This window comes from Eubalaena glacialis, chromosome 2 (genome assembly GCF_028564815.1).
Source record: "Eubalaena glacialis isolate mEubGla1 chromosome 2, mEubGla1.1.hap2.+ XY, whole genome shotgun sequence".
Taxonomy (NCBI): Eukaryota; Metazoa; Chordata; class Mammalia; order Artiodactyla; family Balaenidae; genus Eubalaena; species Eubalaena glacialis.
The window spans coordinates 55904261-55919529 of NC_083717.1; the positions used below are offsets into that span (position 1 = coordinate 55904261).

A 15269-nucleotide genomic window follows, 5' to 3' on the forward strand; every position below is an offset into this window, starting at 1 on the left:
CATGTCCATCTTCTCTACGTCCCGCAAGACACCCGTGTGGAGTCACTCCTCCGGAAATGGGATCGCAACTCTACACAGGTTACCTACCTCACTACATCCTCATGAACTGCCAAAGCCATCCCCTCCATAGGCAGCTGATGCCAGCCCTTCACGAACAAGACACATCCTCGGGAAGCTGAGGCCAGCACCTGCAACCCAATGATGACAGCCCATCCCACGACATTACATAGGACGTGTCCTCATGATACCTTAACTTTCTCTCCAGGCCCCCAGCCACCACACAGGCTTAAATGCAGCACTCGATCCTCAGCCCACTCCACGATGATCCACTTAGCACCAACAGTGTGCCGGCAGCTTCAGCAGAGGAGCTGAAAGGGGCAGCCCCGTGGCCTAGTCCATCGGCCCCCTTCTGCCATCGCTCAACTCCAGCCCACCCCTGCTCACTGCTCCAGCCCCACCGGGCACTCAGGAACCTCACCACACCACACACAACATCACAGAGGGCCTCAGGCCTGGCCTGAGGCTCCAGGCTCCAACCAGGGAAGCTTGCTCACTTTGGCTTCCAGAATCAACCTCCGAAGCGGCATGCACAAAGCGTGATCCTGGCCAAAACACACCTCTCCAAGCTGCAAGCTCACTGGGCCTCCACCAGCACACGCTCCGACTCTGAAGACTAGCAGGAGAGCCTGGCCCCTTGTATTCCCTCAGCGGTCTTTTAGCAGGGACCGGGGATTCATAGATGACCCAGCTTATGGGCAGACACGGTCGACCCTCACACAGGAGTCCCTCCAATGCTGGAGCCCTTAGTGGTGTTTGCATGCCTGTCAGCAGGGGACGTCGGCCCTCACTCCTAACTGTCCCATACCCCCGAGAGAGGAAACGTGCTGGACCTCAGTTTCGATAAGGAGACGGTAGAGCGTTCTCACTCATTTTGTTCAGATTTTCCAAGGAATGCATACAAGGGTGTCATCATCGATCCAAGCACATGCTGGGACGCTGCAGAACACAAACGGGCAGGCCGTGGGGCTCTGCAGAGGAGCCATGACCCGGAAGTACTCCAACAGCCTGGGGAATCCACAGTCTTCAGGCCACTCAGCAAGACCAACAATCAATCCACTCTTGCAGCCACTGGGCCCATCTGATGAAAACCTAATATCCAATGGCACATTTTAGTATGGGTGAATGCATACCGTCCTGAGTTATCCACAGCCACGCTCAGCAACGTGCGCCCGCCCCACTTTTTCCAGTTCTCCTTAGGACATCCAGTCATCAGACAACGCGAAGGTCTTCTTGTCTTTGCCGACGGCCAGCCTTGCCCTGCAGCTGCACCTGAGAAGTGGACAGAAATCATGCAGGCTTCTGAATTGCACCACGGTTCAGAGAACATGATTCTTGCGAACACTTACCTTGCCGTGAGCCCAGAACCTGCTTTCCAAGTACCACTATCCATTACCGAAAACTGATTGCGTGTCTCACAGCATGACTGGAGGAAGTTAGGCACGTACATTGGTCGGTGTGTCAGACACTGTATCTGTGTATTCACGTGAGTGGGCGTGTGTGACTGTGACTGCGCACGAGGATGCGCTTGTGGGTTCCTGTGTGTGGCGCTGAATACGCGTCTTGGTCTCTGGGTGTCGCTGTGGCCCTCTGCAGACACCTCCAACAGTAAACGCCACAGTTTATACACAGCACCCTGGTTGGACCCCCAACTGAAAGGAGAAAGACCCCTGTCAGCTTCAAGAGGCCGCATGCGAAGTTTAACGCCCAGGGGCTGCTGAAATAGGTCACAGACTCCCGCTCTCCCACAGCCACGCCTTCTGACCAAAGCACAAAGACTGGACGAGACCTGCCTCCCGGCCGTGGGTGTCACATCTACGTGGACCTGGAGACCCTGCCACCTACAAGCACATCTGATGTGCCCTTGGGGTCACTCCCAGCGCTCCCAGAAGCAAGGGAACCTCCCATGGGGGGGCTGACTCCGACCTGCAGTTGCCTACAGGCAAGATGCAGCCCGGCACTACTCAAGGGGCTAACGAACTTCGGCCCAAGTGCCTCTTCTCGCCAACTAGACCATATCACTTTCCGTGACCCTGTGGGAATGCCCACAACGGGAAGTGTTGGGCTTCAGCAACCAGGACACAGGTTGGGACCTGACAGCGGAAATTAGGCCACCTTCCCGGCCACGTATCGGCAAGCTTCCAACTGGCAGGTTTCGCGGCCCAGACCACTGAGGAAACGCTCAAACGCTTCACAGCCTCGTCCTAAGTGCCCTCCTGCTGCCTGCAGGGCGACTCAACCCTACTTGAAGCCACAGACATCATGCGAACACGGGGACACTGAACACCAGGGAAGACAGACCGCAAGCCTGTCTGCTTTGATGAGGCCCACGGCACCGCATGCATCCTGGCAATTCTCCACTGCCACAGCGACACTACCGAGGAACTCACAGTGATCAAAGGCACTGTCCCCGAGGACCACAGACAGACTTTCAATGGAAGACCTCTGCCATGCGAGGGGACTTGGAAGCCTGAAAGGGAAAGGTGGTTGGCCACGGCAGGGCACCTGGCAGGGCAACTGTGTCCCCATCTCTTCCCGGCCAATGGACTGCTCCGGATAAAGCTCTGGCTCTTCGAACGGCCTGCATGCCACATGGGCCGGCCGCGTCATGCCCTCCGGGAGAAACACTATCGCTTTGCACATTCCCAAAAGAAGGAACAAAACGACCAAAGGGCTTGTTCCCATAACTCACCTACCCCCAAGGAGGCCGGCACAGATGCCTCAGCATGTCCATCTTCTCTACGTCCCGCAAGACACCCGTGTGGAGTCACTCCTCCGGAAATGGGATCGCAACTCTACACAGGTTACCTACCTCACTACATCCTCATGAACTGCCAAAGCCATCCCCTCCATAGGCAGCTGATGCCAGCCCTTCACGAACAAGACACATCCTCGGGAAGCTGAGGCCAGCACCTGCAACCCAATGATGACAGCCCATCCCACGACATTACATAGGACGTGTCCTCATGATACCTTAACTTTCTCTCCAGGCCCCCAGCCACCACACAGGCTTAAATGCAGCACTCGATCCTCAGCCCACTCCACGATGATCCACTTAGCACCAACAGTGTGCCGGCAGCTTCAGCAGAGGAGCTGAAAGGGGCAGCCCCGTGGCCTAGTCCATCGGCCCCCTTCTGCCATCGCTCAACTCCAGCCCACCCCTGCTCACTGCTCCAGCCCCACCGGGCACTCAGGAACCTCACCACACCACACACAACATCACAGAGGGCCTCAGGCCTGGCCTGAGGCTCCAGGCTCCAACCAGGGAAGCTTGCTCACTTTGGCTTCCAGAATCAACCTCCGAAGCGGCATGCACAAAGCGTGATCCTGGCCAAAACACACCTCTCCAAGCTGCAAGCTCACTGGGCCTCCACCAGCACACGCTCCGACTCTGAAGACTAGCAGGAGAGCCTGGCCCCTTGTATTCCCTCAGCGGTCTTTTAGCAGGGACCGGGGATTCATAGATGACCCAGCTTATGGGCAGACACGGTCGACCCTCACACAGGAGTCCCTCCAATGCTGGAGCCCTTAGTGGTGTTTGCATGCCTGTCAGCAGGGGACGTCGGCCCTCACTCCTAACTGTCCCATACCCCCGAGAGAGGAAACGTGCTGGACCTCAGTTTCGATAAGGAGACGGTAGAGCGTTCTCACTCATTTTGTTCAGATTTTCCAAGGAATGCATACAAGGGTGTCATCATCGATCCAAGCACATGCTGGGACGCTGCAGAACACAAACGGGCAGGCCGTGGGGCTCTGCAGAGGAGCCATGACCCGGAAGTACTCCAACAGCCTGGGGAATCCACAGTCTTCAGGCCACTCAGCAAGACCAACAATCAATCCACTCTTGCAGCCACTGGGCCCATCTGATGAAAACCTAATATCCAATGGCACATTTTAGTATGGGTGAATGCATACCGTCCTGAGTTATCCACAGCCACGCTCAGCAACGTGCGCCCGCCCCACTTTTTCCAGTTCTCCTTAGGACATCCAGTCATCAGACAACGCGAAGGTCTTCTTGTCTTTGCCGACGGCCAGCCTTGCCCTGCAGCTGCACCTGAGAAGTGGACAGAAATCATGCAGGCTTCTGAATTGCACCACGGTTCAGAGAACATGATTCTTGCGAACACTTACCTTGCCGTGAGCCCAGAACCTGCTTTCCAAGTACCACTATCCATTACCGAAAACTGATTGCGTGTCTCACAGCATGACTGGAGGAAGTTAGGCACGTACATTGGTCGGTGTGTCAGACACTGTATCTGTGTATTCACGTGAGTGGGCGTGTGTGACTGTGACTGCGCACGAGGATGCGCTTGTGGGTTCCTGTGTGTGGCGCTGAATACGCGTCTTGGTCTCTGGGTGTCGCTGTGGCCCTCTGCAGACACCTCCAACAGTAAACGCCACAGTTTATACACAGCACCCTGGTTGGACCCCCAACTGAAAGGAGAAAGACCCCTGTCAGCTTCAAGAGGCCGCATGCGAAGTTTAACGCCCAGGGGCTGCTGAAATAGGTCACAGACTCCCGCTCTCCCACAGCCACGCCTTCTGACCAAAGCACAAAGACTGGACGAGACCTGCCTCCCGGCCGTGGGTGTCACATCTACGTGGACCTGGAGACCCTGCCACCTACAAGCACATCTGATGTGCCCTTGGGGTCACTCCCAGCGCTCCCAGAAGCAAGGGAACCTCCCATGGGGGGGCTGACTCCGACCTGCAGTTGCCTACAGGCAAGATGCAGCCCGGCACTACTCAAGGGGCTAACGAACTTCGGCCCAAGTGCCTCTTCTCGCCAACTAGACCATATCACTTTCCGTGACCCCGTGGGAATGCCCACAACGGGAAGTGTTGGGCTTCAGCAACCAGGACACAGGTTGGGACCTGACAGCGGAAATTAGGCCACCTTCCCGGCCACGTATCGGCAAGCTTCCAACTGGCAGGTTTCGCGGCCCAGACCACTGAGGAAACGCTCAAACGCTTCACAGCCTCGTCCTAAGTGCCCTCCTGCTGCCTGCAGGGCGACTCAACCCTACTTGAAGCCACAGACATCATGCGAACACGGGGACACTGAACACCAGGGAAGACAGACCGCAAGCCTGTCTGCTTTGATGAGGCCCACGGCACCGCATGCATCCTGGCAATTCTCCACTGCCACAGCGACACTACCGAGGAACTCACAGTGATCAAAGGCACTGTCCCCGAGGACCACAGACAGACTTTCAATGGAAGACCTCTGCCATGCGAGGGGACTTGGAAGCCTGAAAGGGAAAGGTGGTTGGCCACGGCAGGGCACCTGGCAGGGCAACTGTGTCCCCATCTCTTCCCGGCCAATGGACTGCTCCGGATAAAGCTCTGGCTCTTCGAACGGCCTGCATGCCACATGGGCCGGCCGCGTCATGCCCTCCGGGAGAAACACTATCGCTTTGCACATTCCCAAAAGAAGGAACAAAACGACCAAAGGGCTTGTTCCCATAACTCACCTACCCCCAAGGAGGCCGGCACAGATGCCTCAGCATGTCCATCTTCTCTACGTCCCGCAAGACACCCGTGTGGAGTCACTCCTCCGGAAATGGGATCGCAACTCTACACAGGTTACCTACCTCACTACATCCTCATGAACTGCCAAAGCCATCCCCTCCATAGGCAGCTGATGCCAGCCCTTCACGAACAAGACACATCCTCGGGAAGCTGAGGCCAGCACCTGCAACCCAATGATGACAGCCCATCCCACGACATTACATAGGACGTGTCCTCATGATACCTTAACTTTCTCTCCAGGCCCCCAGCCACCACACAGGCTTAAATGCAGCACTCGATCCTCAGCCCACTCCACGATGATCCACTTAGCACCAACAGTGTGCCGGCAGCTTCAGCAGAGGAGCTGAAAGGGGCAGCCCCGTGGCCTAGTCCATCGGCCCCCTTCTGCCATCGCTCAACTCCAGCCCACCCCTGCTCACTGCTCCAGCCCCACCGGGCACTCAGGAACCTCACCACACCACACACAACATCACAGAGGGCCTCAGGCCTGGCCTGAGGCTCCAGGCTCCAACCAGGGAAGCTTGCTCACTTTGGCTTCCAGAATCAACCTCCGAAGCGGCATGCACAAAGCGTGATCCTGGCCAAAACACACCTCTCCAAGCTGCAAGCTCACTGGGCCTCCACCAGCACACGCTCCGACTCTGAAGACTAGCAGGAGAGCCTGGCCCCTTGTATTCCCTCAGCGGTCTTTTAGCAGGGACCGGGGATTCATAGATGACCCAGCTTATGGGCAGACACGGTCGACCCTCACACAGGAGTCCCTCCAATGCTGGAGCCCTTAGTGGTGTTTGCATGCCTGTCAGCAGGGGACGTCGGCCCTCACTCCTAACTGTCCCATACCCCCGAGAGAGGAAACGTGCTGGACCTCAGTTTCGATAAGGAGACGGTAGAGCGTTCTCACTCATTTTGTTCAGATTTTCCAAGGAATGCATACAAGGGTGTCATCATCGATCCAAGCACATGCTGGGACGCTGCAGAACACAAACGGGCAGGCCGTGGGGCTCTGCAGAGGAGCCATGACCCGGAAGTACTCCAACAGCCTGGGGAATCCACAGTCTTCAGGCCACTCAGCAAGACCAACAATCAATCCACTCTTGCAGCCACTGGGCCCATCTGATGAAAACCTAATATCCAATGGCACATTTTAGTATGGGTGAATGCATACCGTCCTGAGTTATCCACAGCCACGCTCAGCAACGTGCGCCCGCCCCACTTTTTCCAGTTCTCCTTAGGACATCCAGTCATCAGACAACGCGAAGGTCTTCTTGTCTTTGCCGACGGCCAGCCTTGCCCTGCAGCTGCACCTGAGAAGTGGACAGAAATCATGCAGGCTTCTGAATTGCACCACGGTTCAGAGAACATGATTCTTGCGAACACTTACCTTGCCGTGAGCCCAGAACCTGCTTTCCAAGTACCACTATCCATTACCGAAAACTGATTGCGTGTCTCACAGCATGACTGGAGGAAGTTAGGCACGTACATTGGTCGGTGTGTCAGACACTGTATCTGTGTATTCACGTGAGTGGGCGTGTGTGACTGTGACTGCGCACGAGGATGCGCTTGTGGGTTCCTGTGTGTGGCGCTGAATACGCGTCTTGGTCTCTGGGTGTCGCTGTGGCCCTCTGCAGACACCTCCAACAGTAAACGCCACAGTTTATACACAGCACCCTGGTTGGACCCCCAACTGAAAGGAGAAAGACCCCTGTCAGCTTCAAGAGGCCGCATGCGAAGTTTAACGCCCAGGGGCTGCTGAAATAGGTCACAGACTCCCGCTCTCCCACAGCCACGCCTTCTGACCAAAGCACAAAGACTGGACGAGACCTGCCTCCCGGCCGTGGGTGTCACATCTACGTGGACCTGGAGACCCTGCCACCTACAAGCACATCTGATGTGCCCTTGGGGTCACTCCCAGCGCTCCCAGAAGCAAGGGAACCTCCCATGGGGGGGCTGACTCCGACCTGCAGTTGCCTACAGGCAAGATGCAGCCCGGCACTACTCAAGGGGCTAACGAACTTCGGCCCAAGTGCCTCTTCTCGCCAACTAGACCATATCACTTTCCGTGACCCCGTGGGAATGCCCACAACGGGAAGTGTTGGGCTTCAGCAACCAGGACACAGGTTGGGACCTGACAGCGGAAATTAGGCCACCTTCCCGGCCACGTATCGGCAAGCTTCCAACTGGCAGGTTTCGCGGCCCAGACCACTGAGGAAACGCTCAAACGCTTCACAGCCTCGTCCTAAGTGCCCTCCTGCTGCCTGCAGGGCGACTCAACCCTACTTGAAGCCACAGACATCATGCGAACACGGGGACACTGAACACCAGGGAAGACAGACCGCAAGCCTGTCTGCTTTGATGAGGCCCACGGCACCGCATGCATCCTGGCAATTCTCCACTGCCACAGCGACACTACCGAGGAACTCACAGTGATCAAAGGCACTGTCCCCGAGGACCACAGACAGACTTTCAATGGAAGACCTCTGCCATGCGAGGGGACTTGGAAGCCTGAAAGGGAAAGGTGGTTGGCCACGGCAGGGCACCTGGCAGGGCAACTGTGTCCCCATCTCTTCCCGGCCAATGGACTGCTCCGGATAAAGCTCTGGCTCTTCGAACGGCCTGCATGCCACATGGGCCGGCCGCGTCATGCCCTCCGGGAGAAACACTATCGCTTTGCACATTCCCAAAAGAAGGAACAAAACGACCAAAGGGCTTGTTCCCATAACTCACCTACCCCCAAGGAGGCCGGCACAGATGCCTCAGCATGTCCATCTTCTCTACGTCCCGCAAGACACCCGTGTGGAGTCACTCCTCCGGAAATGGGATCGCAACTCTACACAGGTTACCTACCTCACTACATCCTCATGAACTGCCAAAGCCATCCCCTCCATAGGCAGCTGATGCCAGCCCTTCACGAACAAGACACATCCTCGGGAAGCTGAGGCCAGCACCTGCAACCCAATGATGACAGCCCATCCCACGACATTACATAGGACGTGTCCTCATGATACCTTAACTTTCTCTCCAGGCCCCCAGCCACCACACAGGCTTAAATGCAGCACTCGATCCTCAGCCCACTCCACGATGATCCACTTAGCACCAACAGTGTGCCGGCAGCTTCAGCAGAGGAGCTGAAAGGGGCAGCCCCGTGGCCTAGTCCATCGGCCCCCTTCTGCCATCGCTCAACTCCAGCCCACCCCTGCTCACTGCTCCAGCCCCACCGGGCACTCAGGAACCTCACCACACCACACACAACATCACAGAGGGCCTCAGGCCTGGCCTGAGGCTCCAGGCTCCAACCAGGGAAGCTTGCTCACTTTGGCTTCCAGAATCAACCTCCGAAGCGGCATGCACAAAGCGTGATCCTGGCCAAAACACACCTCTCCAAGCTGCAAGCTCACTGGGCCTCCACCAGCACACGCTCCGACTCTGAAGACTAGCAGGAGAGCCTGGCCCCTTGTATTCCCTCAGCGGTCTTTTAGCAGGGACCGGGGATTCATAGATGACCCAGCTTATGGGCAGACACGGTCGACCCTCACACAGGAGTCCCTCCAATGCTGGAGCCCTTAGTGGTGTTTGCATGCCTGTCAGCAGGGGACGTCGGCCCTCACTCCTAACTGTCCCATACCCCCGAGAGAGGAAACGTGCTGGACCTCAGTTTCGATAAGGAGACGGTAGAGCGTTCTCACTCATTTTGTTCAGATTTTCCAAGGAATGCATACAAGGGTGTCATCATCGATCCAAGCACATGCTGGGACGCTGCAGAACACAAACGGGCAGGCCGTGGGGCTCTGCAGAGGAGCCATGACCCGGAAGTACTCCAACAGCCTGGGGAATCCACAGTCTTCAGGCCACTCAGCAAGACCAACAATCAATCCACTCTTGCAGCCACTGGGCCCATCTGATGAAAACCTAATATCCAATGGCACATTTTAGTATGGGTGAATGCATACCGTCCTGAGTTATCCACAGCCACGCTCAGCAACGTGCGCCCGCCCCACTTTTTCCAGTTCTCCTTAGGACATCCAGTCATCAGACAACGCGAAGGTCTTCTTGTCTTTGCCGACGGCCAGCCTTGCCCTGCAGCTGCACCTGAGAAGTGGACAGAAATCATGCAGGCTTCTGAATTGCACCACGGTTCAGAGAACATGATTCTTGCGAACACTTACCTTGCCGTGAGCCCAGAACCTGCTTTCCAAGTACCACTATCCATTACCGAAAACTGATTGCGTGTCTCACAGCATGACTGGAGGAAGTTAGGCACGTACATTGGTCGGTGTGTCAGACACTGTATCTGTGTATTCACGTGAGTGGGCGTGTGTGACTGTGACTGCGCACGAGGATGCGCTTGTGGGTTCCTGTGTGTGGCGCTGAATACGCGTCTTGGTCTCTGGGTGTCGCTGTGGCCCTCTGCAGACACCTCCAACAGTAAACGCCACAGTTTATACACAGCACCCTGGTTGGACCCCCAACTGAAAGGAGAAAGACCCCTGTCAGCTTCAAGAGGCCGCATGCGAAGTTTAACGCCCAGGGGCTGCTGAAATAGGTCACAGACTCCCGCTCTCCCACAGCCACGCCTTCTGACCAAAGCACAAAGACTGGACGAGACCTGCCTCCCGGCCGTGGGTGTCACATCTACGTGGACCTGGAGACCCTGCCACCTACAAGCACATCTGATGTGCCCTTGGGGTCACTCCCAGCGCTCCCAGAAGCAAGGGAACCTCCCATGGGGGGGCTGACTCCGACCTGCAGTTGCCTACAGGCAAGATGCAGCCCGGCACTACTCAAGGGGCTAACGAACTTCGGCCCAAGTGCCTCTTCTCGCCAACTAGACCATATCACTTTCCGTGACCCCGTGGGAATGCCCACAACGGGAAGTGTTGGGCTTCAGCAACCAGGACACAGGTTGGGACCTGACAGCGGAAATTAGGCCACCTTCCCGGCCACGTATCGGCAAGCTTCCAACTGGCAGGTTTCGCGGCCCAGACCACTGAGGAAACGCTCAAACGCTTCACAGCCTCGTCCTAAGTGCCCTCCTGCTGCCTGCAGGGCGACTCAACCCTACTTGAAGCCACAGACATCATGCGAACACGGGGACACTGAACACCAGGGAAGACAGACCGCAAGCCTGTCTGCTTTGATGAGGCCCACGGCACCGCATGCATCCTGGCAATTCTCCACTGCCACAGCGACACTACCGAGGAACTCACAGTGATCAAAGGCACTGTCCCCGAGGACCACAGACAGACTTTCAATGGAAGACCTCTGCCATGCGAGGGGACTTGGAAGCCTGAAAGGGAAAGGTGGTTGGCCACGGCAGGGCACCTGGCAGGGCAACTGTGTCCCCATCTCTTCCCGGCCAATGGACTGCTCCGGATAAAGCTCTGGCTCTTCGAACGGCCTGCATGCCACATGGGCCGGCCGCGTCATGCCCTCCGGGAGAAACACTATCGCTTTGCACATTCCCAAAAGAAGGAACAAAACGACCAAAGGGCTTGTTCCCATAACTCACCTACCCCCAAGGAGGCCGGCACAGATGCCTCAGCATGTCCATCTTCTCTACGTCCCGCAAGACACCCGTGTGGAGTCACTCCTCCGGAAATGGGATCGCAACTCTACACAGGTTACCTACCTCACTACATCCTCATGAACTGCCAAAGCCATCCCCTCCATAGGCAGCTGATGCCAGCCCTTCACGAACAAGACACATCCTCGGGAAGCTGAGGCCAGCACCTGCAACCCAATGATGACAGCCCATCCCACGACATTACATAGGACGTGTCCTCATGATACCTTAACTTTCTCTCCAGGCCCCCAGCCACCACACAGGCTTAAATGCAGCACTCGATCCTCAGCCCACTCCACGATGATCCACTTAGCACCAACAGTGTGCCGGCAGCTTCAGCAGAGGAGCTGAAAGGGGCAGCCCCGTGGCCTAGTCCATCGGCCCCCTTCTGCCATCGCTCAACTCCAGCCCACCCCTGCTCACTGCTCCAGCCCCACCGGGCACTCAGGAACCTCACCACACCACACACAACATCACAGAGGGCCTCAGGCCTGGCCTGAGGCTCCAGGCTCCAACCAGGGAAGCTTGCTCACTTTGGCTTCCAGAATCAACCTCCGAAGCGGCATGCACAAAGCGTGATCCTGGCCAAAACACACCTCTCCAAGCTGCAAGCTCACTGGGCCTCCACCAGCACACGCTCCGACTCTGAAGACTAGCAGGAGAGCCTGGCCCCTTGTATTCCCTCAGCGGTCTTTTAGCAGGGACCGGGGATTCATAGATGACCCAGCTTATGGGCAGACACGGTCGACCCTCACACAGGAGTCCCTCCAATGCTGGAGCCCTTAGTGGTGTTTGCATGCCTGTCAGCAGGGGACGTCGGCCCTCACTCCTAACTGTCCCATACCCCCGAGAGAGGAAACGTGCTGGACCTCAGTTTCGATAAGGAGACGGTAGAGCGTTCTCACTCATTTTGTTCAGATTTTCCAAGGAATGCATACAAGGGTGTCATCATCGATCCAAGCACATGCTGGGACGCTGCAGAACACAAACGGGCAGGCCGTGGGGCTCTGCAGAGGAGCCATGACCCGGAAGTACTCCAACAGCCTGGGGAATCCACAGTCTTCAGGCCACTCAGCAAGACCAACAATCAATCCACTCTTGCAGCCACTGGGCCCATCTGATGAAAACCTAATATCCAATGGCACATTTTAGTATGGGTGAATGCATACCGTCCTGAGTTATCCACAGCCACGCTCAGCAACGTGCGCCCGCCCCACTTTTTCCAGTTCTCCTTAGGACATCCAGTCATCAGACAACGCGAAGGTCTTCTTGTCTTTGCCGACGGCCAGCCTTGCCCTGCAGCTGCACCTGAGAAGTGGACAGAAATCATGCAGGCTTCTGAATTGCACCACGGTTCAGAGAACATGATTCTTGCGAACACTTACCTTGCCGTGAGCCCAGAACCTGCTTTCCAAGTACCACTATCCATTACCGAAAACTGATTGCGTGTCTCACAGCATGACTGGAGGAAGTTAGGCACGTACATTGGTCGGTGTGTCAGACACTGTATCTGTGTATTCACGTGAGTGGGCGTGTGTGACTGTGACTGCGCACGAGGATGCGCTTGTGGGTTCCTGTGTGTGGCGCTGAATACGCGTCTTGGTCTCTGGGTGTCGCTGTGGCCCTCTGCAGACACCTCCAACAGTAAACGCCACAGTTTATACACAGCACCCTGGTTGGACCCCCAACTGAAAGGAGAAAGACCCCTGTCAGCTTCAAGAGGCCGCATGCGAAGTTTAACGCCCAGGGGCTGCTGAAATAGGTCACAGACTCCCACTCTCCCACAGCCACGCCTTCTGACCAAAGCACAAAGACTGGACGAGACCTGCCTCCCGGCCGTGGGTGTCACATCTACGTGGACCTGGAGACCCTGCCACCTACAAGCACATCTGATGTGCCCTTGGGGTCACTCCCAGCGCTCCCAGAAGCAAGGGAACCTCCCATGGGGGGGCTGACTCCGACCTGCAGTTGCCTACAGGCAAGATGCAGCCCGGCACTACTCAAGGGGCTAACGAACTTCGGCCCAAGTGCCTCTTCTCGCCAACTAGACCATATCACTTTCCGTGACCCCGTGGGAATGCCCACAACGGGAAGTGTTGGGCTTCAGCAACCAGGACACAGGTTGGGACCTGACAGCGGAAATTAGGCCACCTTCCCGGCCACGTATCGGCAAGCTTCCAACTGGCAGGTTTCGCGGCCCAGACCACTGAGGAAACGCTCAAACGCTTCACAGCCTCGTCCTAAGTGCCCTCCTGCTGCCTGCAGGGCGACTCAACCCTACTTGAAGCCACAGACATCATGCGAACACGGGGACACTGAACACCAGGGAAGACAGACCGCAAGCCTGTCTGCTTTGATGAGGCCCACGGCACCGCATGCATCCTGGCAATTCTCCACTGCCACAGCGACACTACCGAGGAACTCACAGTGATCAAAGGCACTGTCCCCGAGGACCACAGACAGACTTTCAATGGAAGACCTCTGCCATGCGAGGGGACTTGGAAGCCTGAAAGGGAAAGGTGGTTGGCCACGGCAGGGCACCTGGCAGGGCAACTGTGTCCCCATCTCTTCCCGGCCAATGGACTGCTCCGGATAAAGCTCTGGCTCTTCGAACGGCCTGCATGCCACATGGGCCGGCCGCGTCATGCCCTCCGGGAGAAACACTATCGCTTTGCACATTCCCAAAAGAAGGAACAAAACGACCAAAGGGCTTGTTCCCATAACTCACCTACCCCCAAGGAGGCCGGCACAGATGCCTCAGCATGTCCATCTTCTCTACGTCCCGCAAGACACCCGTGTGGAGTCACTCCTCCGGAAATGGGATCGCAACTCTACACAGGTTACCTACCTCACTACATCCTCATGAACTGCCAAAGCCATCCCCTCCATAGGCAGCTGATGCCAGCCCTTCACGAACAAGACACATCCTCGGGAAGCTGAGGCCAGCACCTGCAACCCAATGATGACAGCCCATCCCACGACATTACATAGGACGTGTCCTCATGATACCTTAACTTTCTCTCCAGGCCCCCAGCCACCACACAGGCTTAAATGCAGCACTCGATCCTCAGCCCACTCCACGATGATCCACTTAGCACCAACAGTGTGCCGGCAGCTTCAGCAGAGGAGCTGAAAGGGGCAGCCCCGTGGCCTAGTCCATCGGCCCCCTTCTGCCATCGCTCAACTCCAGCCCACCCCTGCTCACTGCTCCAGCCCCACCGGGCACTCAGGAACCTCACCACACCACACACAACATCACAGAGGGCCTCAGGCCTGGCCTGAGGCTCCAGGCTCCAACCAGGGAAGCTTGCTCACTTTGGCTTCCAGAATCAACCTCCGAAGCGGCATGCACAAAGCGTGATCCTGGCCAAAACACACCTCTCCAAGCTGCAAGCTCACTGGGCCTCCACCAGCACACGCTCCGACTCTGAAGACTAGCAGGAGAGCCTGGCCCCTTGTATTCCCTCAGCGGTCTTTTAGCAGGGACCGGGGATTCATAGATGACCCAGCTTATGGGCAGACACGGTCGACCCTCACACAGGAGTCCCTCCAATGCTGGAGCCCTTAGTGGTGTTTGCATGCCTGTCAGCAGGGGACGTCGGCCCTCACTCCTAACTGTCCCATACCCCCGAGAGAGGAAACGTGCTGGACCTCAGTTTCGATAAGGAGACGGTAGAGCGTTCTCACTCATTTTGTTCAGATTTTCCAAGGAATGCATACAAGGGTGTCATCATCGATCCAAGCACATGCTGGGACGCTGCAGAACACAAACGGGCAGGCCGTGGGGCTCTGCAGAGGAGCCATGACCCGGAAGTACTCCAACAGCCTGGGGAATCCACAGTCTTCAGGCCACTCAGCAAGACCAACAATCAATCCACTCTTGCAGCCACTGGGCCCATCTGATGAAAACCTAATATCCAATGGCACATTTTAGTATGGGTGAATGCATACCGTCCTGAGTTATCCACAGCCACGCTCAGCAACGTGCGCCCGCCCCACTTTTTCCAGTTCTCCTTAGGACATCCAGTCATCAGACAACGCGAAGGTCTTCTTGTCTTTGCCGACGGCCAGCCTTGCCCTGCAGCTGCACCTGAGAAGTGGACAGAAATCATGCAGGCTT

At 56.7% G+C, this 15269-nt stretch overlaps 6 non-coding genes across 6 annotated transcripts; all 6 read right to left on the reverse strand.

Annotated features, from left to right (window-relative positions):
• Positions 1–886: 886 nt before the first annotated feature.
• Positions 887–979, reverse strand: LOC133086386 (small nucleolar RNA SNORD116). The gene has a single exon (XR_009700142.1). It is a non-coding gene; the product is annotated as a small nucleolar RNA SNORD116 (small nucleolar RNA).
• Positions 980–3668: 2689 nt separating this feature from the next.
• Positions 3669–3761, reverse strand: LOC133086387 (small nucleolar RNA SNORD116). The gene has a single exon (XR_009700143.1). It is a non-coding gene; the product is annotated as a small nucleolar RNA SNORD116 (small nucleolar RNA).
• A 2689-nt stretch (positions 3762–6450) lies between these two features.
• Positions 6451–6543, reverse strand: LOC133086388 (small nucleolar RNA SNORD116). The gene has a single exon (XR_009700144.1). It is a non-coding gene; the product is annotated as a small nucleolar RNA SNORD116 (small nucleolar RNA).
• Positions 6544–9232: 2689 nt separating this feature from the next.
• Positions 9233–9325, reverse strand: LOC133086389 (small nucleolar RNA SNORD116). The gene has a single exon (XR_009700145.1). It is a non-coding gene; the product is annotated as a small nucleolar RNA SNORD116 (small nucleolar RNA).
• Positions 9326–12014: 2689 nt separating this feature from the next.
• On the reverse strand, positions 12015–12107 carry LOC133086391 (small nucleolar RNA SNORD116). Its single transcript, XR_009700147.1, has one exon. It is a non-coding gene; the product is annotated as a small nucleolar RNA SNORD116 (small nucleolar RNA).
• A 2689-nt stretch (positions 12108–14796) lies between these two features.
• On the reverse strand, positions 14797–14889 carry LOC133086392 (small nucleolar RNA SNORD116). Its single transcript, XR_009700148.1, has one exon. It is a non-coding gene; the product is annotated as a small nucleolar RNA SNORD116 (small nucleolar RNA).
• Between the last annotated feature and the right edge of the window lie 380 nt (positions 14890–15269).